Here is a 26638-nt window from a genome sequence, read left to right on the forward strand (position 1 = left end):
TTTGTTTTGTTTACTTCTGTAGTTTAAAAAAAAAACAGTCAAACCAATTGTTTTTAATTAGTTTAAAAAATTGCCCAAGGCAGAAACCTAGAAAACCAATCTTCAGTCTGGAGTGAATTTTTACAGCTGCCTTTTAAACCCCCTGAAAATGGGGTTTATAATGGAAGTGCTGACACAACCTTATCTACAATATATCGGTGTGAACTGTACTGCTATAATAAGCAGTTATTATGTATGTGTAAAAATAATGAGAGCCAGTGTCTGAAGAGAGTTAATGTAAAATGCTAAGCAATTATAGTTGGTTACACTGTATAGGTTAATATTCTTTCATAGAGCTACACTTTTTTCCCCTTTTGTCCTCCAGAACTCCTAATGAAAATTTTGAGACCTGACGGTAATGATAAGCAGCCATTCACACGTCCTTTGTGTCAAGACTGGAGCATTAATGCTTTCCTTCATATAACATTTTGCATAGCCTAAAGCATCTATTAAAATCCTTTGTAAAATTCATGAAACAAAAGTGGTGGGTTGAGTCTAGTGGGAGAGAAAGTAAGCTGCTTATTAGCAAAAAGTCAAAAACACAGGACCAATTACAGATCTGAACAAGAAGGGCTAAAGAACAGCATGGGGAGTAATTCCTTCTTCAGCCCAATGGGCTCAAGTGAGAGGCAACTTCGATAAAAATATAGAAAATATTCTAAGCAGTAATTAAAGTAAAATTTTGGAGTTAGAAACAGCTCTATAACAACTGAAGGAAATGCTCAAGTAAAACAATTGTCTGGTCTCACATAGATGCTAAATTGGAAGGATTTAAGACGGCTCCCTAAAGAAGCGACTAAGGGGTAGTCAAGAGGAGCTGTGAGCTCAGGAGATATGTAAAGAATCTGTTTGGTATTTCAAATGCTATAAATTAGATAAAAAATGAGCTTTTCTACTGAACAAGCAACATAAAACTGAATAAACCACAATAAGATTGCCCTTTTTCTGTTATAAACCTGACATTAAGCCTGTCATGTTCAATGACAGCCTAACAGACCTCATTCTTTACCCTTTGGAATTTGAAAGATTGGCAGATGTCATGATTTCCCTAACATAAAAGACCTTGCAGATAATGTTCACAACACATACTTTTAGTTTCATTACTTCACTCCCCTACTTTCAGAATCATTGGGTGAGATTTGCAAATAGGGCTTCAGATTTTTCTCTGGTCAATAATTGTTTCTGACCCCAAGGAAAATCTTTTATTGACAAAGGAAAAACGTGACATGGGCAGCAATTTTTATGATTTGCTTTACTAGTTGAAACATACCCCTCCATTCATAATAATGAGCTCCTTTGCACAAAACAGCTCATTATTATGAACAGAGGGTATAATACTGTTAAGTTCTTTGGAAAGCTGAGTCAAAGCAGAACTAGTCCTGGTTTGCTCTCAGCTGGAAGCAGTGCTCTCTTTAAAACTCCCCCCTTCCCACCCACCCCGCAAAATCTTTTTGAAAAAAAAAAAAGGTACATACATACACACACACAGAATTTAGATTGTGGTAAGAAACACAAAACTCTCATTTCCTAACACTTCGTTGGTAAACTTGTGTGTTGTGATTAAATTTACTTTTCAATTTACAAATGGTCCCAAGCTGTTCTGTAAGATTGTCATTTTTCTGCAGCTTCTTAGCGGGTCAGATCTATTCCTTTGAATCTGAAAGAGAATTGAACATCTATTTAAAAGGGAAATCATGCTCCCTGCTTTTGCTAAGTGAGGTCAAAATGCAATGGAACTGCTGTAGTTACTGCGTCTGTTGGGATGTGGGCAGGAAGCGGAGCAGCTGCCCAGAGAACTCTGTAACCTACCACATGTTATGGAATTAAATTCTGTATTAACTTTCCCTACAGGTATGTGTATGGGTGTGTATGTAGCAGTGTGGGGGTGTGTGCGTGAGTGCATGCACCCACAGCCCGTAGTTCTACACATTTCACAGATCTAGAGGACACAATCCCTACACAGGAAGGGTTTTGTGGATTACAGCCATTACTACAAGGCATAAAAAGCCTTAGCAGCCATGGAGTGGCTGTGTGGATGGACAGCACCCTGAGCTGGGTTTAGGGCAAGATTCCATTTGTCCAGCCTCCCACACTGACCTCCGGTCAAAGCCCTTTTACTTGACTTTGCGGAAGGACTATGAATTTCACCCTAAACCTATTGCATCGATTGAAGTCAACTCTCTATTTAGCAGATGCACTTGTTATCACAGACAAACCCTCTCCTTGCAACTGGAAGACATATATGAATATGTCCCAAAGAGATTTTGACATTTTTTATCATGAAGGGCTTTCAACTTTTAAGGCTGAAATTGTAGCTGCCTTCTTTTCTATTCATATGTGAGCAATAAACTGGCCTTTGTCCTTGCAAACAGAGTATTTACGCTATTCCCTGACTCATGCATCCAAAGATCAGTTCATGTGCATATATTTCACAACAGCACAAATCAGAGGTCAGCTGAAAATTTGGCAATTAAGCGTTAATGTGCATACGTGCTGTATTTGTTAAATATTTCCAGCTCTGTTATAGGCCATAGTTTATAAGTATAAATAATATATTCTAAAGAGTTATGGTATTAATATTTTAATCTAATTTTCTTCCTTTAGGGAATAATAGCAGAAATCCTCCACACAGTAGCTAGAATTGCTGGCAAAAATTTTCATGACCTTAAATTTCAAAAACAAGTTGTTTCACTTGACATTTAACTATCCATTTACACACACAAATACATTTTGCTTGCACAAATCCAAATTTTCATGTGAGCAAAATATGGGCATGAGTAACATAACTCTGATTTTAGAGGCAAGTTTTGAAAATATGGTCTTTATGTGAAAGTTTGTGTACAGGAGGGAGAAACCAATTTTTTTCAAGGCACAGCTTTTTAAGGACATATATTTCTCATCATTAGGTGCAACACACTGATTTTTTTTTAAGCTGACTTTACATAAAAAAAGAAAGGAAAATGTTCTACCTGAAAATTTGATCACAAATACTTTTTTGGGGGGGTAACATTTTTATTATCTCTGCGGAATATTGCATGAGGATTCTAATTTCTTAAAATGTTTGAATTGTAGCACTGAAGTTTCTGAAACTGGTTCTGATCCAAACTCTTGAAAGAATTGCTAAAATCTTGTAATTGATTAAAGAATCTTCAGCATGTGATCCCCAGTTAATAGCCAGGAAAGAACAAAGAATACTTTATTATTCTTTTTCATCCTTACAAATTTTGTGAGTGAAGGGCTTGGAGCTCAAACTCCCATTATTACTGGATTTTTTTTTTTTTTGGAAGGAAAGCTGTATCTGAAATGATATCGCTCTTACATTTAAAAATGTGTTTCTGTGTATATTTGTATGGTATCCAATGAAAAAAATATTAAACAATCATAGGATATGGTATGGAGGATATAATTACATTAATAAACTGATGAAGTCAATCAAGCTAATATGGATTTTCATTTCAATTAATCATTTACGTGTACGAAAAGCACTCATGTTAATTGGAATCGTGTACATGATGTCAACGTACCAGACATAACTATCACAGAGAAAAACAATTCTGTTTGTAATTATTCCAAATATAGCATCAAGAAAGTCTTGTGGTTTGTGTTTGTACAGTGAAATTTCTTTAGCTAGATTTTTAAAATAAAATGTACATATCAATGAACAGATAAAAATTCTCAAAACTGTATCTCCCTGTAGTTTCACTAACACGTTAACCTACTTACAGCAATTAGTGCTTCATTAGTAAGGCTAACTAACTGTTGCTGTGCCCTGTAATGATTTGCCAGGTTTTCTATATACAAGTGCATAATCAATGTTTTCCAATTACTGCTATAGTGCAACCACTATTTCAAATAAACTAGATAATAATACAAACCCATTACTGAATCTGAAGTAGCAGAGGCATTTAATTGCAAGGCAGTTCTTCTCAGCTTTTAAAATTTTTCACACTAATGAAGTGTCATACAAAAAAGTTGTATTGATTTTTCCACCACATGGCTTCAACCACAAATATGTAATTATCCCTTTTATATCTAGCAGGGGGATTAAAATAATCTATAGTATATAGCCTTTACTTATCCCTGATGGGTTTAGTAGTACTTTTTACCCTTTTCAAAATATGCAGCTTTTTGATGAATGAACTTTCAGTAAAATGTTGCTTTATCTGCTTCATATCTTTACTTTTTTAAAGTCATCTTGTGTGCAGGCATTAGAATTTTAAATCCTAGATTCCAAAACTATCCGAAGAATACAGGACTTGATTCTGCACCATTAGAATCAATGAGAGTTGTGCTATTCCAAGATCAGGGCCATGTAGAGTCAAATCTTGTGAGCCTTACTCACTTGAGTAGTCCTAATGAAGTTGTGCCAGTGAGTAAGATGAGCAGCATCTGATCCATAATGTAGTTTAGAGATAGCATTTCAAGTATTTTCTAAACTGGAAGAATCAAGGTGGAAATTATAGGGCAATATGCAGAACAAAATGTTTTCACTTAAGGGAGATTTGTATTCATTTCTAAAGTTTTGTTAAGCATGTAAATCTTTGTCAGACTTCACAAACAATGCTGTGTCTTCAATTTAACAGGAAGAAATTAATTCCCAAGTCTTCAACATGAATATTAGAAATATGTCTATACTCTAGATTTCTTATTTCCTCATCAAAGCTTGAGTAACAAAAATATGTTACTTAAGAAAAGCGAAGAAATTCTGAATGTAAAATAGATACTCCAGATAAACAGAATACTGCTCTACTGAATAGAAGTAAAATGCATTTTAAAAGTTAGCCTGCCTTTATGTATATTTGAACACATAAATTGTGTCCTTAAAATGCCTTTGCTAATATTTCTTTCAGTTTTACTTTAATTTTGGTTCTGCTATAACCAGTGTAAAAATCTTCCACATTGAAAAAACAAACATCCTCTCACCCCAAAAACAAAACTCATGGCTTAAATATAAAGACCTTGTTCTTAACATGTTTCAACACTTATATTTCCCAGTAATTTCACTAGCATGTTAACCTACTTACATCCATTAGTTTTTCCAGATATGGAGATTTGCTGAGTTTTACTGTACTGGCTTTCTATATTTTGTGGAGAATTTTAAGGAGAATTTCATATGCAAATTAAGGACTATGTGTTTCAGACCAAGTGCACATGAAAAGTAAGTGGATATTTGAAAACCTTATGAGTAAATGTTAGAATTTTGGGGAAAATTATAGAACTGCAGTACAACCACTGAACAAAGTGTTTTTATGGTAGTGGGAACTTTTATTCTGTGTTTCAGTTTAAATAGATTTTTTTGGCATTCATCTAAATAGAGTGAGGAAAATGAACTGTAATAAAGAGCTAATAATTCTAAAATATCCATATTCATCTCCATCTTTAAAAGCACTAAAGAAAAGTTAAAATTTGCAAAAACACTTTAAATATTAATGAACATTGTAGTGTCTAATTTTCAAGTGGAATGAAACAGAAAAATAAAACAGAAGCAGAAAATAAATGCAAAATATATAATAGTTTAATATACAGTTGACTGTGCTATGCTATAGTCTCTTCCCAAATCATACATGTAAATCCTAGTAGCATCTATATGGGTTAGAATAATATTTCAGTGGGAGAGTGGACTGGAAAATTCCACAGATTGGCAACATTTTATACCTAGGGTATGATTTTTATTTAACCCGAACAATGCTTTTTGTGCAAGCAATTCTGAAGACAACTGGTCCAGGTGATTTGTGATAGTGCATACCTCTCTGTACTGTATTTTCTACTTAGATGAAGCAGTTATGACTTTCTGCTCTTTGTTAGCTTTGAGAATATAGAGGGAAAGGTTTCTTTGGTCACCATGTGTTAATTAAGAAGAGTTCAAAATAATACAATTTAGCATTATGTCTCAGTTATACAATAGCATTATGTCTCAGTTAACTTTTGTATTCTCCAGGATACCAAAGCAAAATTAAATTAATAATTGCACATTTATTTGTTTTTTCTAACAGTCTTAAGTCATTTGCAAAGGAGAAAAGCAAAAATTATGTATGTGCGCGCGCGCTTGTGTGTGTGTGAGGGAGGAAAATTAAGTTGCACCAAAAGAGTTCAAGAAAAAATATCCATCTGCTTTGTGGAAGTCTGTGTTTCCAGGATAATAAAAGGCCATTGCCTTGACCGATGACATGAAGCCATCAGAGTCATATTTATTGATGAAACTTTCAGCTCCCAATCTGCTGCACTGAATGAGCATCATACAGCTGTCAGCAAAGGCAGAGCACAAAAACAATGATAGCTTGTGACATTTTCCTTTTATAATTTATGAAAACAAAATATCTTGAAGTTTGTAGGACACCCAAATAATATTTTTAAAAGTCTCTTAAAGATCAGTTATCAAAGTCATAACTTTAAAATGGTAGATAGCTTTTGTTTGTTTTTTCAAAAGATTTCCATTACTAGAATCTAAGTAAAGGGATTAAAAAAAGTAAACACAATTAATCACACTGTGAAACAATAATAGAATACCGTTTATTTATATATTTTTGGATGTTTTCTACATATTCAAATATATTCATTTCAATTACAACACAGGTTTCAGAGTAGCAGCCGTGTTAGTCTGTATCTGCAAAACGAAAAGGAGTACTTGTGGCACCTTAGAGACTAACAAATTTATTTGAGCATAAGCTTCCAATGAAGGGAGCTGTAGCTCACGAAAGCTTATGCTCAAATAAATTTGTTAGTCTCTAAGGTGCCACAAGTACTTCTTTTCTAATTACAACACAAAAGGCAAAGTGTACAATGCTCACTTTATATTTATTTTTATTATAAGTATTTGCACTGTAAAAAAACAAATATTATTTTTCAATTCACCTAATGCAAGTACTGTAGTGCAATCACTTTATCATGAATGTTGCACTTACAAATGTAGAAATATACAAAAAACTGCATTCAAAAATAAAACAATGTAGAATTTTAGAGCCTGCAAGTCCACTCAGTCCTACTTCTTGTTCAGCCAATTGCTCAGACAACCAAGTTTGTTTACATTTGCAGGAGATAATGCTGCCCACTTCTTGTTTACAATGTCACCTGAAAGTGAGAACACGCGTTCTCATGGCACTGTTGTAGCTGGTGTCACAAGATATTTACGTGCCAGATGAGAGAAAGATTCATATATCCCTTCATGCTTCAACCACCATTCCAGAGGACATACATCCATGCTGATGACAGGTTCTGCTCGATAACAATCCAAAGCAGTGCAGACCCACGCATGTTCATTTTCATTATCTGAGATGCCACCAGCAGAAGGTTGATTTTCTTTTTTGGTGGTTCAGATTCTGTAGTTTCTGCATCAGAGTGCTGCTCTTTTAAGACTTCTGAAAGATCCACACCTTGTCTCTCTGAGATTTTGGAAGGTACTTCAGATGCTTAAATCTTGGGTCGAGTTCTGTAGCTATCTTTAGAAATCTCACATTGGTACCTTCTTTGTGTTTTGTCAAATCTGCAGTGAAAGTGTTCTTAAAATGAACAACATGTGCTGGGTCATCATCTGAGACTGCTATAACATGAAATATATGGCAGAATGTGGGTAAAACAGAGCAGGGAACATACAATACTCCCCCACACATCATTTTTGTCGCATTTTTCTTTAACGAGCATCATCAGCATGTCCTCTGGAATGGTTGCCGAAGCATGAAGGCGCTCACCAATGTTTAGCATATCTGGCATGTAAATACCTTGCAATGCCAGCCACAAAAGTGCCATGCAAATGCCTGTTCTCACTTTCTGGTGACATTGTAAATAAGAAGAAGGCAGCATTTTCTCCTGTAAATGTAAACAAACTTGTTTGTCTTAGAGGTTGGCTGAACAAGAAGTAGGACTGAGTGGAGTTGTAGGCTTAAAGTTTTACATTGTTTTATTTTTGAGTGGAGTTATGTAACAAAAAAATTCTACATTTGTAAGTTGCACTTTCAGGACAAAGAGATTGCACTACAGAACTTGTATGAGGTGAATTAAAAATACTTCCTTTTGTTTATCATTTTTACAGTGCAAATATTTGTAATAAAAATAATATACACTTTGATTTCAATTACAACACAGAATGCAATAGATATGAAAATGCAGGAAAACATCCAAAATATTTTATACATTTCAATTGGTATTCTATTGTTTAATAGTGAGATTAAAACTGTGATTAATCACAATTATTTTTTGAGTTAATTGTGTGAGTTAACTGTGATTAATCAACAGCCCTATTAAAATGATATGCTAATAAAGCTTTAACAATGTGTGTGTCATTATTTTATTATTGATAGATATGTCAAAAGAAATGCAAACCTTATCCCTTAGCCTGATAAGGCCCAAACACAATGTGGGACAAAGACCCAAAATGAGGATCACAACAAAATTATTATTGCAAGAAATTTAAAATGCTGTGAGATTCCTTCCTTTAGTGAAAATTATTCTTTTCATAACCTCTATTTCATTATTCTTTATTTCTGATGTAAATTATTTTTAACAATAAAAGTGAGGTGACACCAAATGTTTTGGACTAAAATAAATGACATCCCTTGAGATGCGGGACATTTGAGAGGAATGATGAAAATAATTGGTAACTTCAATAACTACTGTGATCGCACACTGTGTGTTATTTCAATATCAACAAATGCTGTATTTGTTATTCCTACATATTAAGGCCAAGCAAAATTGGTGAACCTTTTTGAGAAATTTCACACAATTTTTCATTCATTTCATGCTGTTCACTTGGATTCTAAATTTGGATTTCACTAAAAGTTTTTCCACAGATCAGCTCACAAAAGCCAATTTTGTGAATTTGAAATTTCATATTCAGTGAATGGAAAGACTTGGCTGGTGTCAACATCAGCTTCAGCTGTCAGACTTCTAACATCAAACAATTTGATGGTGTCACACAGAATTCTTATTTGTGTCCAGTTTGGTGGTGCTGAGTTCAGGCTGCTGTCTTTCTGGTCCTGAGTGAATCTATGCAGGTAGGAGCCCTGCATGGCAGCACATTTCCTACAGAGCTTGTCCAACCTGTAAACGGTAAAATTCCACCATGACTTTGTCACCTGCTTCTTCTGAAAACAGAGGAAGTGATTCTCCAGCTGAAGCTCTCAGACAATATGATGCAGCTGCGCAGCAGAAAATTAGCTATGCACAGAATAACTTTCATGCTGCACTAAGAATGTGTCTATCTTTACTTTACTAATGGAGGAAGACCCTCCTTAGTAGGTTGAGGCAATGTTAAAAATCAGAGAGTGCATGGGAAATTGCCTTCACATCCTCTCTCCCTCTTGCTTTGCCATGGGTTGGGGCCATGAACCCAAGAAAGAGAGAGTACTTTTTTATGACAGAATGAAATGTATTCAATATACTGCTGAGTCACTTCTCAGGTCTACCCATGAACAATGTAGTGCTGACACACAATGTTGCAGGTGGACTTGCTGTGTGTTACTTGACAAGTAATCAGGGGTTTGGTCACTGGTCAGGTGAAACTTCCCACTATTGCCGATCTGAAGGGCATGCTGAACTGCAACCTTCATTGCTTGGCAAAGCCTTAGCACAGTTTTTGCAGGGAAATGGCTTTATTATTAAGATACTGCTTATTCTGCTACAGTGCCAGTTACTCTTCTTTAACATCATTAAGCATCATCATCTTCCTCAGAAGGTAAACCTGCCCAAGAATCTTCCTTAGAAGAACCCTCCTCTTCTAGATAAACCCTCTGTTTCCTATACCTGTGAATGGGCAAGAGCTCTTGCCTCATCCTCTGTACTAAAAACGCTCTCCTAGTCAGTTCCTGCTTTTCACAGGGAAACTATATAAATTATACTGATATTTCAGTATGGCTACTCACTGTGGTGGGCGTGTCCAGAAATGCCAAACTGTGAGGACTGCACTATGCTGCTGGTGCACGTTAGGATTGTCCCCTAGAATATGCATACTGCTTAAAAATGTTTTTATGGGAGCTACTTCCATTTCTGTTATAATTACCTCACATATTCACTGTGCACACTCATCATCACTACAGGCAATTATGAGTGGCACATTGCTTAATATTTACATAGCAGGGGAACACTTACTCCCCAAATCTCCCATGCATGTAGGCCATTACAGAGATTTTACTACCACAGCTAGGACTGCAAACATTATATTATTAGTGACTGGCAGTGAATGTGTTGAATAATGATAGAAAATGGAGATCAGTATATTGAGTAGGTGCATTCGGCAAATGTATGAAATATCGTGTTGAGATGAGCATGGATCATAGTTAAGACAGCAATTCCTTACTACCCCAGGCCTGGCTGCTGAGTTAATTGATCACACAGGTGCATAAGGAGAGGTGACTGTGCCAACTGCAAATGGGAGGGAGCACACCCACATGACTACTAACTTGTTCGTGACTGACATCTGGCACTGAGTTAATTCAAGATACACAAGATGATATGAATGTAGCCTTCACAATTCACACTGGTCATGAGCACATAATTCACGACTGCGGTGAATGGATTATGATGATAATTTTACATAAAAGAGAGAGACCAGTTGATTCAACCCATGCAGTTGGCATATACAAGAAATTTATTGCATGAAGGACATGGGGGAAAGGAGGTACACAGCAGCTTTCCAAATCCTCCTGGCCAGAGCCCTGACATTATAGGCATCTAATAAATCCAACATGGATCTAGCAAAAACCTTCATATAAACCAAGACTCCACGTGAATATTCACACAATTGTTTGATGTCACAAGAAAAATATGGCATGTGACTTCTTCTAGTTCATCATTCAGAAAGGAATTAAGGGATTTTCAAATCTGGGGTCTATATACAGAGCCACACATAATGCTGTTTCTTTTTGCAAAAGAGGTCAGGAAAAGATTTTGAACGTTCTAAAATTCCCTAGGCCTTCTTACGTCAGTACTTGAATTACAGGCTTAAGTATCTTGTCAAAAGCATTTCTCTCAGACGGCGTTTTGTGTATGGAATTTTCAGATGTTTTCTTTGTTGAACATCACACAGCCAATACTGCTATGTTGACACATGGAAAACCCATGCAGGAAAATCAGTGGACTGCATTCTTTGATGCACATATTCAGTTCCCACTTGCTTCAATGAGAGCTGCATGCAGGGATCAGAGGAGAGAATTTTGCTCTATATGTGTAAATGTGGGGAGAGGGAAGGGTGCAAATAAATCACACAATATCCTCCCATTTCTCTTTCATTGCTAACATAATGTTTGCAGGCTTCACATCTAAGTGACCTGCATCTGAGTACACCCATATGGGAATCCCTCCAGAGACACTGTCAATGTCACTGGGCAGCACAGCATGGGGCGGAGGTGACCAGCCCTCTGTGGCGAAAGAAGTGGTTCAGGACTATTTAGAAAAGCTGGATGGGCACAAGTCCATGGGGCTGGATGCGCTGCATCCAAAAGTGCCAAAGGAATTGGCGGATGTGATTGCAGAGCCATTAGCCATTATCTGTTAAAACTCATGGCGATCGGGGGAGGTCCCGGATGACTGGAAAAAGGCTAATGTAGTGCCCATCTTTAAAAAAGGGAAGGAGGAGGATCTGGGGAACTACAGGCCAGTCAGTCTCACCTCAGTCCCTGGAAAAATCATGGAGCAGGTCCTCAAGGAATCAATTATGAAGCACTTAGAGGAGAGGAAAGTGATCAGGAACAGTCAGCATGGATTCACCAAGGACAAGTCATGCCTGACTAATCTAATTGCCTTCTATAACAAGATAACTGGCTCTGTGGATGAGGGGAAAGCAGTGGACATGTTATTCCTTGACTTTAGCAAAGCTTTTGACATGGTCTCCCACAGTATTCTTGCCAGCAAGTTAAAGAAGTATGGGCTGGATGAATGGACTATAAGGTGGATAGAAAGCTGGCTAGATTGTCGGGCTCAACGGATAGCGATCGATGGCTCCATGTCTAGTTGGCAGTTGGTACCAAGCGGAGTGCCCCAAGGGTCCGTCCTGGGGCCGGTTTTGTTCAATATCTTCATTAATGATCTGGAGGATGGTGTGGATTGCACCCTCAGCAAGTTTGCAGATGACACTAAACTGGGAGGAGAGGTAGATACGCTGGAGGGTAGGGATAGGATACAGAGGGCCCTAAACAAATTAGAGGACTGGGCCAAAAGAAATCTGATGAGGTTCAACAAGGACAAGTGCAGAGTCCCGCATTTAGGATGGAAGAATCCCATGCACCGCTACAGACTTGGGACCGAACGGCTAGGCAGCAGTTCTGCAGAAAAGGACCTAGGGGTTACAGTGGACGAGAAGCTGGATATGAGTCAACAGTGTGCCCTTGTTGCCAAGAAGGCCAAGATGGCATTTTGAGATGTATAAGTAGGGGCACTGCCAGCAGATCGAGGGACATGATCGTTCCCCTCTATTCGACATTGGTGAGGCCTCATCTGGAGTACTGTGTCCAGTTTTGGGCCCCACACTACAAGAAGGATGTGGAAAAATTGGAAAATGTCCAGTGGAGGGCAACAAAAATTATTAGGGGTCTGGAACACATGACTTATGAGGAGAGACTGAGGGAACTGGGATTGTTTAGTCTGCAGAAGAGAAGAATGAGGGGGGATTTGATAGCTGTTTTCAACTACCTGAATGAAAGGGGGTTCCAAAGAGGATGGATCTAGACTGTTCTCAGTGATAGCAGATGACAGAAGGAGGAGTACTGGTCTCAAGTTGCAGTGGGGGAGGTTTAGGTTGGATATTAGGAAAAACTTTTTCACTAGGAGGGTGGTGAAGCACTGGAATGCGTTACCTAGGGAGGTGGTGGAATCTCCTTCCTTTGAAGTGTTTAAGGTCAGGCTTGACAAAGCCCTGGCTAGGATGCTTTAGTTGGGGATTGGTCCTGCTTTGAGCAGGGGGTTGGACTAGATGACTTCCTGAGGTCCCTTCCAACCTTGCTATTCTATGATTCTATGAATGTCTTCCCTAGATTACCTATAGAGGCTACTGTGGAGCTATGCAAGTTGCTGCCCACAGGTGCTGAGCACTCTGTGTCTACAGCACTCCCATTCCCTAGTCTCTGGGAGCAAAGGCTGAATCTCAGAATGGAACATAAGACTGCCATGCACTTAATACAGAGGACCAGATACTCAGGAGGTATAAACTGGGATAACTCCAATGGATATGTAAGGATTTACCCCACCTAAGGATCTAGCCCACAGCCACCAGAACATCTTGAACCCATTTAACACTGTTAAATAACACTGTACTTACAGGAAAGAGTACCAGAGTCATTACAAGGATGATTAAAGTTCCAAAGAGTCAAAAATAATGAATCAAACAACATTTATAATGGTTAGTGGCCAGAACGCTGCATTGCTTTTTAAACCAAAACCCTGTGGGGTCCTCAATAAAAGTAATTCTTTCTGTCTCCTTAGAGTCCGCTTTGGATTTCTACCTTTTTTCTTGGGAGAAATTTTAAAAATTAGGCTGCTGCTCTTCAATATTTTATAGGGCTGACCATTAATCACAGTTAACGTATGTAATTAACTCAAAAAATTAATTGTGATTAATCGCGCTGCTAAACAATAGAATGCTAATTGAAATGTATACATATTTTGCATGTTTTTCTACATCTTCAAATATATTGATTTTTATTACAACACAGAATACAAAGTGTACAGTGCTCACTTTATATTATTTTTATTACAAATATTTGAACAGTAAAAATGATAAAAAAGAAATCGTATTTTTCAATTCACCTCATACAAATACGTAGCGTAATCTCTTTATCGTGAAAGTGTAACTTACAAATGTAGATTTCTTTTGTTACATATCTGCACTCAAAGAAAAAACAATGTAAAACTTTAGAGCCTACAAGTCCACTCAGTCCTACTTCCTGTTCAGCTAATCGCCAAGACAAACAAGTTTGTTTACATTTACGGGAGACACTGCTGCCTGCTTCTTATTTACAACATCACCTGAAAGTGAGAACAGGCATTTGCCTGGCACTTTTGTAGCCAGTGTTGCAAGGTATTTATGTGCCAGATATGCTAAACATTCATATGACCTTTCATACTTCGGCCACCATTCCAGAGGACATGCTTCCATCCTGATGATGCTTGTTCAAAAAATAATGCATTAATTAAATTTGTGACTGAACTCCTTGGGGGGAGAATTGTACGTCTCCTGTTCTGTTATACATGCATTCTGCCGGATATTTCATGTTATAGCAGCCTCGGATGATGACCCAGCACATGTTCGTTTTAAGAACACTTTCACTGCAGATTTGACAAAACGCAAAGAAGGTACCAGTGTGAGATTTCTAGAAATAGCTACAGCACTGGACTCAAGGTTTAAGAATCTGAAGTGGCTTCAAAAATCAGAGGGGTGAGCATTATTCGTGTGAAGCATTATTTCAGAAGTCTGAAAAGAGCAACATTCCAATGCGGAAACTACAGATCCCGGACCACCAAAAAAGAAAATCAACCTTCTGCTGGTGGCATCTAATTCAGGTGATGAAAGTGAACATGTATTAGTCTGCTCTACTTTGGATCGTTATTGAGCAGAACCTGCCATCAGCATGGACGCATGTCCTCTGGAATGGTGGTTGAAGCATGAAGGGACAGATGACTCTTTAGTGCATCTGGCACATAAATATCTTGCAATGCCCGCTAAAACAGTGCCATGTGAATGCCTGTTCTCATTTTCAGGTGACAGTGCGAACAAGAAGTGGGCAGCATTTTCTGCTGCAAATTGTAACCAAATTTGTTTGTCTCAGTGATTGGCTGAACAAGAAGTAGGACTGAGTGGAATTTTAGGCTCTAAAGTTTTACATTGTTTTGTTTTTGAATGCAGTTTTTTTTGTACATAATTCTACATTTGTAAGTTCAGCTTTCATGATAAAGCGATTGCACTACAGTACTTGTATTAGGTGAATTAAAAATACTGTTTCTTTTGGTTTTTACAGTGCAAATATTTGTAATAAAAATAAATATAAAGTGAGCACTGTACACCTTGTATTCTGTGTTGTAATTGAAATCAATATATTTTAAAATGTAGAAAACATCCAAAAATATTTAAATAAATGGTATTCTCTTATTGTATAATTGCGTGATTAATCACGATTAATTTTTTTAATTGCGCAATTAATTGTGATTAATTTTTTAATTGCTTTACAGCCCTAATATTTTTTTATTGTCTCTGAGAGAGTGGCCTAATTTTTAAAATGAATTGCTGCATAAAGGTAGGGCATGCCCACTTAGGAACCTCTTAGTGTTACAGACAAGTGTGACTGGAGGCTTGGAAATACTGTAAATTCGAACCTACGTCCAAACCAGTCATTCCCATCATTTTGAATTATTCCATTTTCAAAAGCACTGAATTTCTCCTCAAGCCAGTACACTTCTCATAATGATTCTAGAGCCCTAATGACAGAACATTCTTGAAGATACTGCAAGTCATTAGTGTTGGTAACCTACAGATGCACTAGCTTGCCAGTGTTTAGCATATTTTGGCCTAATGAGGACATTTTATAAGGTTAATATGGACTATATTTAATTAAACCACCCTCATCAATCCCCCTTCACCTACAAAAGTAATAAAAGTGTAATAAATGTGGAATCTCTTATTACAAAGTCTAAGCCACTGATACACAAACTATCATAATTTAAAGTAAATTTCAAAAGAGATGCCTAAGCCTAATCTAATATTGCACCCACACATGAAATATACTCTAAGGTATCCACAGAACTATACACTCATCCCCTTTATAACAACAGGGTCAAATGTTGAACTCCTCCCTCAGTTTCATTCAGTCACCACTCTGGCACAAGTCTCAGCTGGATCATGTCCTGAAAAGTGCTGAGCAGAGTGAGGTAACATTTTTAAACCAAAACTTTTTTTTAAGGCATAAATGCAGACTTGAAACACTTACCAGATTCATCAGATTGTTTCAATTTTGGGATAATTGTTGGGGGGTGGAGGGGAAGGTTGAGCAAAACATGTTGATTTTTTAACTCAAAGGACTTTGTTCTAAAATTTCCTTCAGTTTAATTTTTTTTAAACACCTTAGAAAAAGCTCAAATTCAAAAAGAATCTTTTCATTCAGGGTTGAACCCCCCTCACACCCCCGTTTTTCATTCACCAACAAACTGAAAAATCAGTTATTCGCCCAAGCTTAGTGCTGACGACTTCTTCCGCCTATTGATTTTGCAGGTGAAAGTGCTCAGCACCTCTCAGGGTTTGATCCAATAGGAATTTTGCCTAAGTAACAACTGAGGAAGAATTCCTGGCCTTGAGACCTATTGATTACAGTAGTGTTTCAGCTCCTATAATCCTTACCTGTTGCACTTGTCGGGGTATGTATGGATTGGATAAATAATTTATGCCAGGCTTTTTTCCCTTCCTTTCTCATGACTTTAGTTTTGATATCACATCATGATTCAAAGCTTGGTGCACCATAAATTTTCTCCAAATGTGTAGTAATTCCTTGGTGCAGTCCAAAGTTATGATTCATTTATACTGGAGTGACAACATAATACCTAGGTGTCAAAATCCATTAAAACTGTTCAATGTCTTCTGTTTATTTTTAGAATCAATTGAGACTTAACTGATGGTGAAAAATATACAGTCAAGTGTGTTTACTTCACCTTTACAAAGAATCCGTTATAGTCCCAATTAATTTGTTATTCCTGTCACAACAGGTACTGGATACTTCAAAACTGTCATTACCGTTTCTGCCTTTTTTTTGTTTTTGTTTTTTTTAATAAGAGGGCTTCTGTTTATTTTTAACCCATTAGTAGGTACCACAGAATTGTTTTGTAAAATAAAGGGCTGCAAATCATTTTCCATTTTAATTACTGTAAAATAAATGTGATGAATAAATACATCTCCTAACCAACTGAAATCGACCGTGGTTGAATTTCTCTCTCTTCCTGTCATAATCAGGTGTTCTTTTTAGTTCTGAGTTTAATGACTGTCCACAGGAGTATTCATCTTGTGCATTGATATGATGGGCCAGATGGAAGACATTTAAATTAAAAATGTAGTAAGAGAGGCAGCTGTAAGAACTGGCGTAGTTTTTAGTATAAATCCAGAACTGGCTTTACCAGGTTAATAGTTAACAATATATTTCCTTGTAGAAAACTCAAGATAGGTTTTGGGGGGAAAACAGGTTATAAATCTCAAGGCCATACACCATGGAGAGAGCGAGTTTGTTTAATCAGCAAAAATAAAACTGGTTCTGCAAGCCAATTGTAAAGATAACTGCTAAGAGGAACAAGTGTGTGTATAAGAGAGGCAGAGTGGAACATTAATTTGAAGTTTCTGTACCCTTATCCACACTAGAGCCAAAGTAACATGATTGGAGGGAACTTGGAGAATAGAAACAAAAATGATTTACAGGGCTGGAGGCTTGGACATCTGAAGAAAGATGCAGTGCTTGAGTTGGCACATTGGCTGCCATTACCTGATTGTGCACCCCTGTTCACCAGGAAGTAACTTGTCTTGCCTGTTATGTTCCTGTAGCGTCCTTGCACACACACAAAACAGCAGAGCGCAAGGCAAGGTTGAAGCCAAGTGAGAAAGAGGCAAAGAAAATGTATGGAGTGATTCAAAGGCTATACCTTAGGGTACTGGGATGAAAATGAGCAAATACCAGGAGACTTTTCATTGGTCTATTTAAAGCCAGACTGGACAAAGCATTGGAGAATATACTGTGGGTAATAATTCTATAGCGTTAGATTGCAATTTAGAGCTTTCCAGAGGTAATGTCTCTATATAATAGCTGTAGACAGTGTCAAATAATGAACTGCACTTAACAAGTGTATTAGGAGGGAAAGTGTCCAGTGACTGTTTTCCAGGCTTGCTTTTTGCTACAGATGAACAGAATTTTGGAAAGCAGCTGATATCACTCAAACACACAACAAAGCCTTCACCTCCGCTCCTTACTTCAAATTTCAGAAGCACTGTACTATATTTTTCAGCACCAGAGTCTTAACTACTATTATGAAGAGCTGCTAGGGCCCTTAACAGGTGTGTGTTAGCCCAATGGTATTACTTTCTTCCTCAGTTATGGTTGTGCATTTCAGGGGCAGTGGGGAAAGGATTGTTTAGTCACTCACCACTCCTCTTTGCAAGCACCTGCTCCATAATGACATGACTTTTAGCACAGAGTAAGGGGGAAGTTTTTGAGAGAGACCTTTCTCAAAATATTTGCAAAACGCTGTTGTATACTAAGGAGGTGGAAAGGCCAGGTTGTAGAAGGAAGAGAAATCAACAGGAGGGTGTGAAAGGTATAAAAGAAAGCAGCTCCCACTGCCATATTACCGTATACCTTCCTTTTGGTTACTTTTCCTCCTGCAATCCCTTCTGCCATGTGATGTAAATTGCACTAAGTCATACTCACACTAACACCAATTTACCAAAATAGAATTTGGCTCACAGCCATCTGTTCATGGGTAATTGGTGAAGAGGAAGAACTTATTCAATACGTTACTCACTATGAATTATTTGTTCTGCTCTCATTTTCAGAGATGACATGTCAGATGGACACTACACTCTGATACTACAAAACCTCTTCTGCAAAGGGTATAGTACTTGTCCCCAATTTGCTTGCATTCTCTGGATTCTTCATTGACATCACACCTAACGAGCAGTAAAAAAAAGAAAGAAAAAAAGACCTGATTCTGATCTCACAACACTGCAAAAATCAGGACCCACTCCACTGAAGTAAAACTGGTGTTACATCAGAATAAGCATTTTCAATGTTGGGCCAGAGCTGTGAAGATTCACATAGTAAGTGTGTAGAAGTAACACATCTTTTAGAGGGATGACTCCAGGAAGCTCTACAAACTGTCCTAATTCTCTAAGAAGAACAAGTCACCAGCACCTGAAAAAGTGTTCATGTATGGTTAATATAGAACATGGCCTCGGACAATAGAGATCAGTGGGTGCTGAAATTCATGAAATCGAAAGACTGAGTATCTTCTTACAGAACCCAATCAGTTCTATGGAATCTAGGCTTTCATTTGAAAGGAGAGTCTTCAAAATGTTTCACTGAGGGAAAATTGTTCTATAGAGTCCAAAACAATAATGGTACATTTGTCACCAGGTAACTTTAAAAAAATGCAATTATTACCTTAAGAGTACAAACACTGATGTGATTTATTTTAGTAAATCTGCTTTCATTTAAAACGACGACTATTTAGGTGATGCCAAATATTTCCTCTCTCTGATCTAGCCATTAAGAAAATTACTGGACTGAATGGGAAACATACAGACACAGAGCCAAATTCTCCTCTCCTGCAGAAAAGCTTTCAGGAATGGGAAATGCTCATAGAAGACACTATGAAGACAGAATTGTATAGTTTTCACCTTATGCTTTCCCTTTTCAGGGTATGTCTACATTTGAATATTTTATCATAGAATCATAGAAGTGTAGGACTGGAAGAGACCTCAATAGGTCATAGTTCAATCCCCTGCACTCAAGGCAGGACTATGTAATAACTAGATCATTCTGTACAGGTGTTTGTCTAAGCTATTCTTACAAACCTTCAGTGATAAGAGATTCCACAACCTCCCTAGGCAATTTGTTCCAGTGCTTAACTACCCTGACAGTTAGGAAGTTTTTCCTAATGTCCAGTCTAAACCTCCCTTGCTGCAATTTAAGCCCATTGCTTTTTGTCCTATCCTCAGAGGTTAATGAGAACAATTTTTCACCCTCCTCCTTGTAACAACCTTTTATGTACTGGAAAACTTATGACCCCCCCCATCAGTCTTCTTTTCTCCAGACTAAACAAACCCAATTTTTTTAATCTTTCCTCAGAAGTCATGTTTTCAAGACCTTTAATCATTTTTGTTGCTCTCCTCTGGACTTTCTCCAGTTTTTCCACATCTTTCCTGAAATGTAATGTCCAGAACTGGACACAGTACTCCATCTGAGGCCTAATCAGCCAAGAGTAGGGTGAAGAATTACTTCTTGTGACTTGCTTACAACACTCCTGCAAATACATCCCAGAATTATGTTTGTTTTTTCTGCAAGTGTGACATTGTTGATTCATGTATACCTTGTAATTCACTATAATCCCCAGATCCTTTTCTGCAGTACTTCTTCCTAGGCAGTCATTTCCCATATTGAATGTGTGCAAAGGATTATTCCTTCCTAAGTGGAGTACTTTGCATTTGTCCTTATTGAATTTCATCCTATTTACTTCAGGCCATTTCAACAGTTTGTCCTGATAATTTTGAATTTCAGTGCTTTCCTCCAAAGTATTAGCCACATCTCCCAGACTGGCAAACTTTATAAGTGTACTTTCTATACTGTTATCTAAATCATTGATGAAGATATTGAACAGAGCTGGACTCAGGACCTATCCCGCGGTACTGCACTCAATATGCCCTTCCAGCTTAACTGTGAACCACTGCTAACTATTCTTTTAGAATAGTTTTCTAACCAGTTATGCACCCACCTTATAGTAGCTGCATCTAGGCTATATTTCCCTAGTTTCTTCAAAATAAGGTCATGTGAGACAGTATCAAAAGCCTTATTAAAGTCAAGATATAGCGCATCTATCACATCCCTCCTATCCACAAAGCTTGTTTCCCTGTCAAAGAAAGCTATTAAATTGATTTCACATGATTTGTTCTTAACAAATCCATGTTGACTGCTACTTATCACCTTAATTTCTTCTAAGTGTTTGACAACTGATTGCTTGATTATTTGCTCCATTATCTTTCTGGGGACTGGAGTTAAGCTAACTGGTCTGTAATTCTCCAGGTTGTCCTTATTCCCCTTTTTATAGATTGACACTATATTTGTCATGTTTCAACATGAGTTAACACATATTAAGTAACACCACTGTAAAGTCTAGTGTAAACTTTTCTTGATAGTTCTGTTTATCCCTGGGCTAGGATGGGTTAAGCATGGTGAGCAGAAAACTTGTGTGTCCTATCTGTCCATAGTTCAGGCAACTTCACCTGTATTCCCCATCCATGGTCTACCAAGAGCTCCCACTCTAGGCTCCCAACTCCACAGCCATCACCTCTCTTGGGTGGAGATCCACGTCTTTCTCCCTCTTGACTGTGTTTTTTTTTTCAGACTGCACAGTTCCCCAGCAAGCCAGACTGCTGGAACAAGCCACTGCCTGCACTTTGTTTTTCCTTTGGAAGCCATGAACAGCTGTAACTGCCAGCAGTCATAAGTTACCTCACTGCTCTTTCTAAGCAAGCACATTGATTCCTAAGGTGAAAACATCGACGCAATAAGAGAACCTACATGTATGTTAATAAGCTTACCAGAGATCACCCCAATTCCCATATGGGCTCTAGTAGGAGTCAAACCCCAAGAAGGGGGGTTTCTCTGGTTACAAGTTCATAACAGCCTTAGCTCAGAACAACGATATCCATGAATAGTTTAGTGTTTCCTTTATATAGCTTGGAGTTTTGATCTTCAGCTACCAGGTAATCAGCAAACAATGGTCTCCTCCTCAAGGCACAGCTTCAAAAGACTGGGATTTTGCATAACCACAGGTGGTAGTTTGCTTTCATCTCTCCCTAGATATTTCCCAGGAAATCCACTTCTCACATATTGTCCCAAAAGACCATTCTTGTATGATGCATTGTTCAATAGAGTCCTTCGATAGTCCAGGCCCACAATAATACATAAACTTTGCATTTAATCCAATGATTTCCAAAGATACTTAAACTTAATTCAATAAGAGTTTCCATGGATATTGTAGGAAATTTGCAATATCTGTCACACTGTCTGCACTAGAATTTTCAATTATGTTATTTCACATGGACAGGTCTTAAAACACAACTAAAAATTCAAGTACAGATGTGCCCTCAGGGAGAAGAAGGAATGGGTTGAGGCTGCATGAAGGAGGTAAAAGGCAAAGCCTTTAAACCCCACTGACCTGGGAACACCTTCAGGAAAAATCTCACTGATTCTAGGGTCTCCAGTCATAGTGCTTCTCTGCCCCCTTCAAGGCTCTAGCATCCTTGTCCATGACTTGCACAAAGCTTTGAGTCAGCAGTAAGCACAGAGCTGAGAAACTACACAGAAGGCTGCTCTAGAAGTCCTCCTGGGTGTTAAACACGACCAGGTCACGTCTTTGTCTATAACAGGTTCTAAGTGGTGCTAAACAACTTATTAATTAAAATATTAGACAACATTTTTGAAAGCACTGCTCATTTTCCCAGCCTAGACAAGCCTAGAGTGTGGCTGCTCCCCTCCATTAGCCCACTCACTCCAAAATTAGGCTCTCATCCTGCAATGACGCCCATGACTTCAATAGGGCTCCATGGGATGTAGGTGTCCTCGTTCATGGATGCAACTGGAGGATTGGGTGTGATGCATCCCCAGCAGGAAGTCCTCTGCATGCTTAAGGTGAGCTCTTCTGTAAAAGCCACATGTAGGCTTCTGCCTCCTCCACCAGAAGAACTGGAGGGGAACACTGAGCCTCTAGTTTCTGCAAGAGATTATTGAAGTCTGTTTTAGGGCCACATTGTCTACTTGAAACCGTAGAGGAAATTTGGCAGTGGTATGCACAGGATTCGTTTAGTTGTACAACTTACACTAATATGAATGTGAACTGTGCAGCTAAATTCCTGCAATAGATATTTTATATTTACTTCCTTTTTTAAAAAAATACAAGTCCTTTAAATCATTTCGCATCTCTATGCATAGATCAGAAGTCACTCTCCAACCTAAATATTCCTTGGGAATATACCTCCTTTTTTATTTAAAAAAAAATCTAGTGAAGGAAAAGGAAATTGTCTGCTTGTGCATTATTATTATGATCCAAAAAGTTTTTTAACTCTTCATATTTCTTAACACAATATTTATATTTTGTTCTATTTTTTATATTTCTAAGACTTATTCCATAACAACATGTTGCCTTCTCCAGCTTCCACTATAAAAGCTCACAAACAAGCTACAAGGGTTTTTGTGTGTGTGCAGTTATGGTCCATCATTATTAAATGTCTCTTGTTGGACGGAAGAGGTGCTTCATCACAAACAGCCATTCATCAGCACTTGCCAAGCCAGCTCACATCTGACCTCTGCAGCAATAATGTCGCATCAAGTAGGCCAACTACCCAGTTTAGCAATAGAGCAGGGAGCACAAGCTGGCTTCAAGATTAAGTGCACTGTTTCAGGTTTCCATTCCCAGGAGCTATGCGGGCTGATGTTGTATTGATTGTGAAAGTTTACCAGTAAGTATCACAAACAACAATAGCCAGGTCAACGATCGGTGATGCCTGAATATGAATTCCCTTGTGGTGCCTCTGCAATCTGGGCTAAGGCACTGCTATCATGATATCGGAGCACAAGTTGAATAAGGTTTACAAGGAAAGAAAGAGTGAGAGCCTGCAGTTTGAAATGACATTTAAGCAAGTTACATGTGGGAACAGAATATGAGAAAATGATGTAATTATATATTCCCTAGTTTTCTACTGCAGCAAAAACCTGTCATCCCTCAGTGCTTATATGTTCACCAAGCTGTACACTGAGTACACACAGTATTTTCAGGTACTAAGCAAGACAAGAACAATATGCAGAGGTAGATACTAGTCAGTATAAATCACAGATGGGGAAAAAAAGGGATCCTTGCTAGGGTGACCAGATAGCAAGTGTGAAAAATCGGGATGGGGGTGGGGAGTAGTTGGAGCCTATATAAGAAAAAGACCCAAAAATCAGGACTGTCCCTATAAAATCGGGACATCTGGTCACCCTAATCCTTGCATCCAATTTCTCTTCCTGCCCCCTCATCCAAACTTTACTTTGGATCACATGGGATCTGGATAGAAACTATCCCTGGTTTTGTTTTTGCATAACCAAAACCTGATGGTTCTTTTTTCAAAACCAAACTCACCCTGGTTTGAATCTAGAGATGGGATGAATGGAAACTCTTTCTCCTGATACCCTAAACTTTGGTGGCTAACTGAAATCCAGACTCCTTGTCTAGTACAAAAGCATGTTCCCTGTCTATGGTAAGCATCTAATTAAAAGGTTTTACTGTATTAACATTTTTATATTTAATGCCTAAGCTCTGAGCTCGCATTTTGAACAGGACGTTTTACAGAGACACAATTTGATATGACTATCTCTACATTCAAGAGACATTTTGGAATTAGTTTTTAGTTACAGCCCCTAAAGTTTCCTCTTCTAGATAAGTTTCAGTGAATTTACATGTCCCAGATATTCCAAGGTAACATAGTTTGTGGGGGGGGGGGGGGGGGGCGGAGGGCGAGAAAACCTGGATTTGTGCTGGAAATGGCCCAACTTGATTATCATACACATTGTAAGGAGAGTGATCACTTTAGATAAGCTATTACCAGCAGGAGAGTGGGGTGGAAGGAGGTATTTTTTCATGCTTTGTGTGTATATAAAAAGATCTTCTACACTTTCCACGGTATGCACCCGATGAAGTGAGCTGTAGCTCACGAAAGCTTATGCTCAAATAAATTGGTTAGTCTCTAAGGTGCCACAAGTACTCCTTTTCTTTTTATAGAACATCCTTTGTACAATTTAAGATGTGAACAAATGCAACTTCATAATCTACTTAGAACTTAGTGCTTTACATCTTAAAACTGCTGCCCCAATGTTAGCAAATCATTTCCCGCAACACCCTTCTAAAGTAGATAAGTTTTATCTTCTTTTTAAATTATCCTCATTATTAATTATTTATTATTAATTATCAGGTCTTAAAAGAAGAAATATGAGATTTAAAGAGACTATCTGCAGCAGTAAACCTCTTTGTCTAGTAGGACATCAGTGGGCGTGCATCTCTCCCATTAGTGTTATTGTGGATTACCTGCGTTCCACGTACACCAACAGAAGACTAGGCTTCTAAAGTATAGGTGCTCATTTCCTGTAAGTGTTCCATTATGTCACTTATGCACAATAATTCTTTTCCTGTGCTGCCTGACATCAAATCATACAGTAACTATTGGTGAATGGAAAAGAAAGTCAAAATGCCTCCTTTAAAAATGGTGAGAGTCTGGAATCACATTAAATTTACAGCTTTAGTAATACCTAAAGTGAATGTTTTGCATGTCTAGTCACCCTTCCATCTGCTCAGAAAACTCTAATGAGCAAATAAATTGTGGGGTCTGATATGGGTCATAAATTATTAATAAATAATAATAATACCTAGATATTGTCTTGTGGTCTAATGACTAGACATTTACTAGTCTGAACAGAGCTAGACACACATGACTGGCTGCTTCTATGCCAACTTCTGAGAGGGGAAAAAACTCCAACACTCAAACAATTATTCCAATCAGATGATTCCTACTCAAAAGGAAAGCAGAAACCCTGCCTACTGTGAAAATGAATATTCCCTTTTAAAATGTAGGTGGTGTGTTAAAATTTGTCAAGTCATCAGGGTGATGGAAATTTAATAAAATGTGATACCTAATATTTGAAAAGGACTTGTGGCCTTAAATAGTGATGCTTAAAGTTAAGCACATAAATAAGTGCTTTGCTGAATCAGGGCCTAAATACTCACATTAAAATAAATGATATATGGTGATTAAGAAAATATATCGCATTTAATATATTTGAACTATGACTTTCCATTCATTTTGAAGTTTATTAGAAATTGAGCTTGCATGATAAAGAGATGCAATTATGGAATGTTTTAACTCTTGCATGAAACAAAGACACAGTAATCATCCATTGTCTAACTAGAGAAAGAAAATAATAAAGCCAGAAGAAAAGTGACAAGCTTGTTTTACAAGCAGAACAAAGTATAAGTCCAAAAAGATTTTAATACCCAGGAAACAAGTGCCACTTATCAAGTTACAGCTCAGATTAGTGCATATTACCCTGCTGACACTTTTATTAGTCATTGGAGGGATAATATTAGTGTCATTTAAAATTGCTGGTTTATTGAAAGATTCAGTGTATTTAATATAACATTCAGTATTTCATTTCTTCATCTCTCATTTGAACTGTAGTTCATAAACCTTGGTTCCAAGTTTTGTATTGGAGGCCGTATATTTTCAACACACTAGCTCAATAGTGTATAGAAAGAAACACATAAGAGAAGTTGGTTAGTTTTAGAACTGTTTCCCTAAACATTTTTGAGCTTTTAAAATGTGTGTGTCAGGTGAAGAAAAAGGGAAATGCAATTGTCACAGTGGAGTAGGAAACATCTTCTTACAGGGTGTTTTTTGTTTAATTTATAAAGGCACCTCCATTAATGTCAGAAATTTAGCAGGCACACTCATGATAGTTCAGGTACTTCCTGTTTCTCTTTGGATAATGTGAGGATTTGGCCACAAGCATTGCCATATTAGCTACAATATTTTACACATGGGACTGGCTGATGTCTCACTGTTCTAATGAAAGACTACTATTATCTGTTCTATATAAGTATTTAAGCCAAAAACAATGTATTTACAAGTTTCTTTTCCTCTCTATTCAGAGGTGATTGTCACCTAATATAGCAACAAGACAAAACAATCAAAGGAAAAACTTAAAGAGCTTCCAGTAAAATGTAGGCAATTTAGATAGCAAGGTAATGCAAGTGGCCCAATATCTAATCCATCTTGACTCTCATTCATACCCAAGTTCATTATAAAGCAAAAAAAAAAAAAAAAAAAAAAAGGGTATTGGATACT

The sequence above is a fragment of the Lepidochelys kempii genome, chromosome 11, assembly GCF_965140265.1.
Source record: "Lepidochelys kempii isolate rLepKem1 chromosome 11, rLepKem1.hap2, whole genome shotgun sequence".
Taxonomy (NCBI): Eukaryota; Metazoa; Chordata; order Testudines; family Cheloniidae; genus Lepidochelys; species Lepidochelys kempii.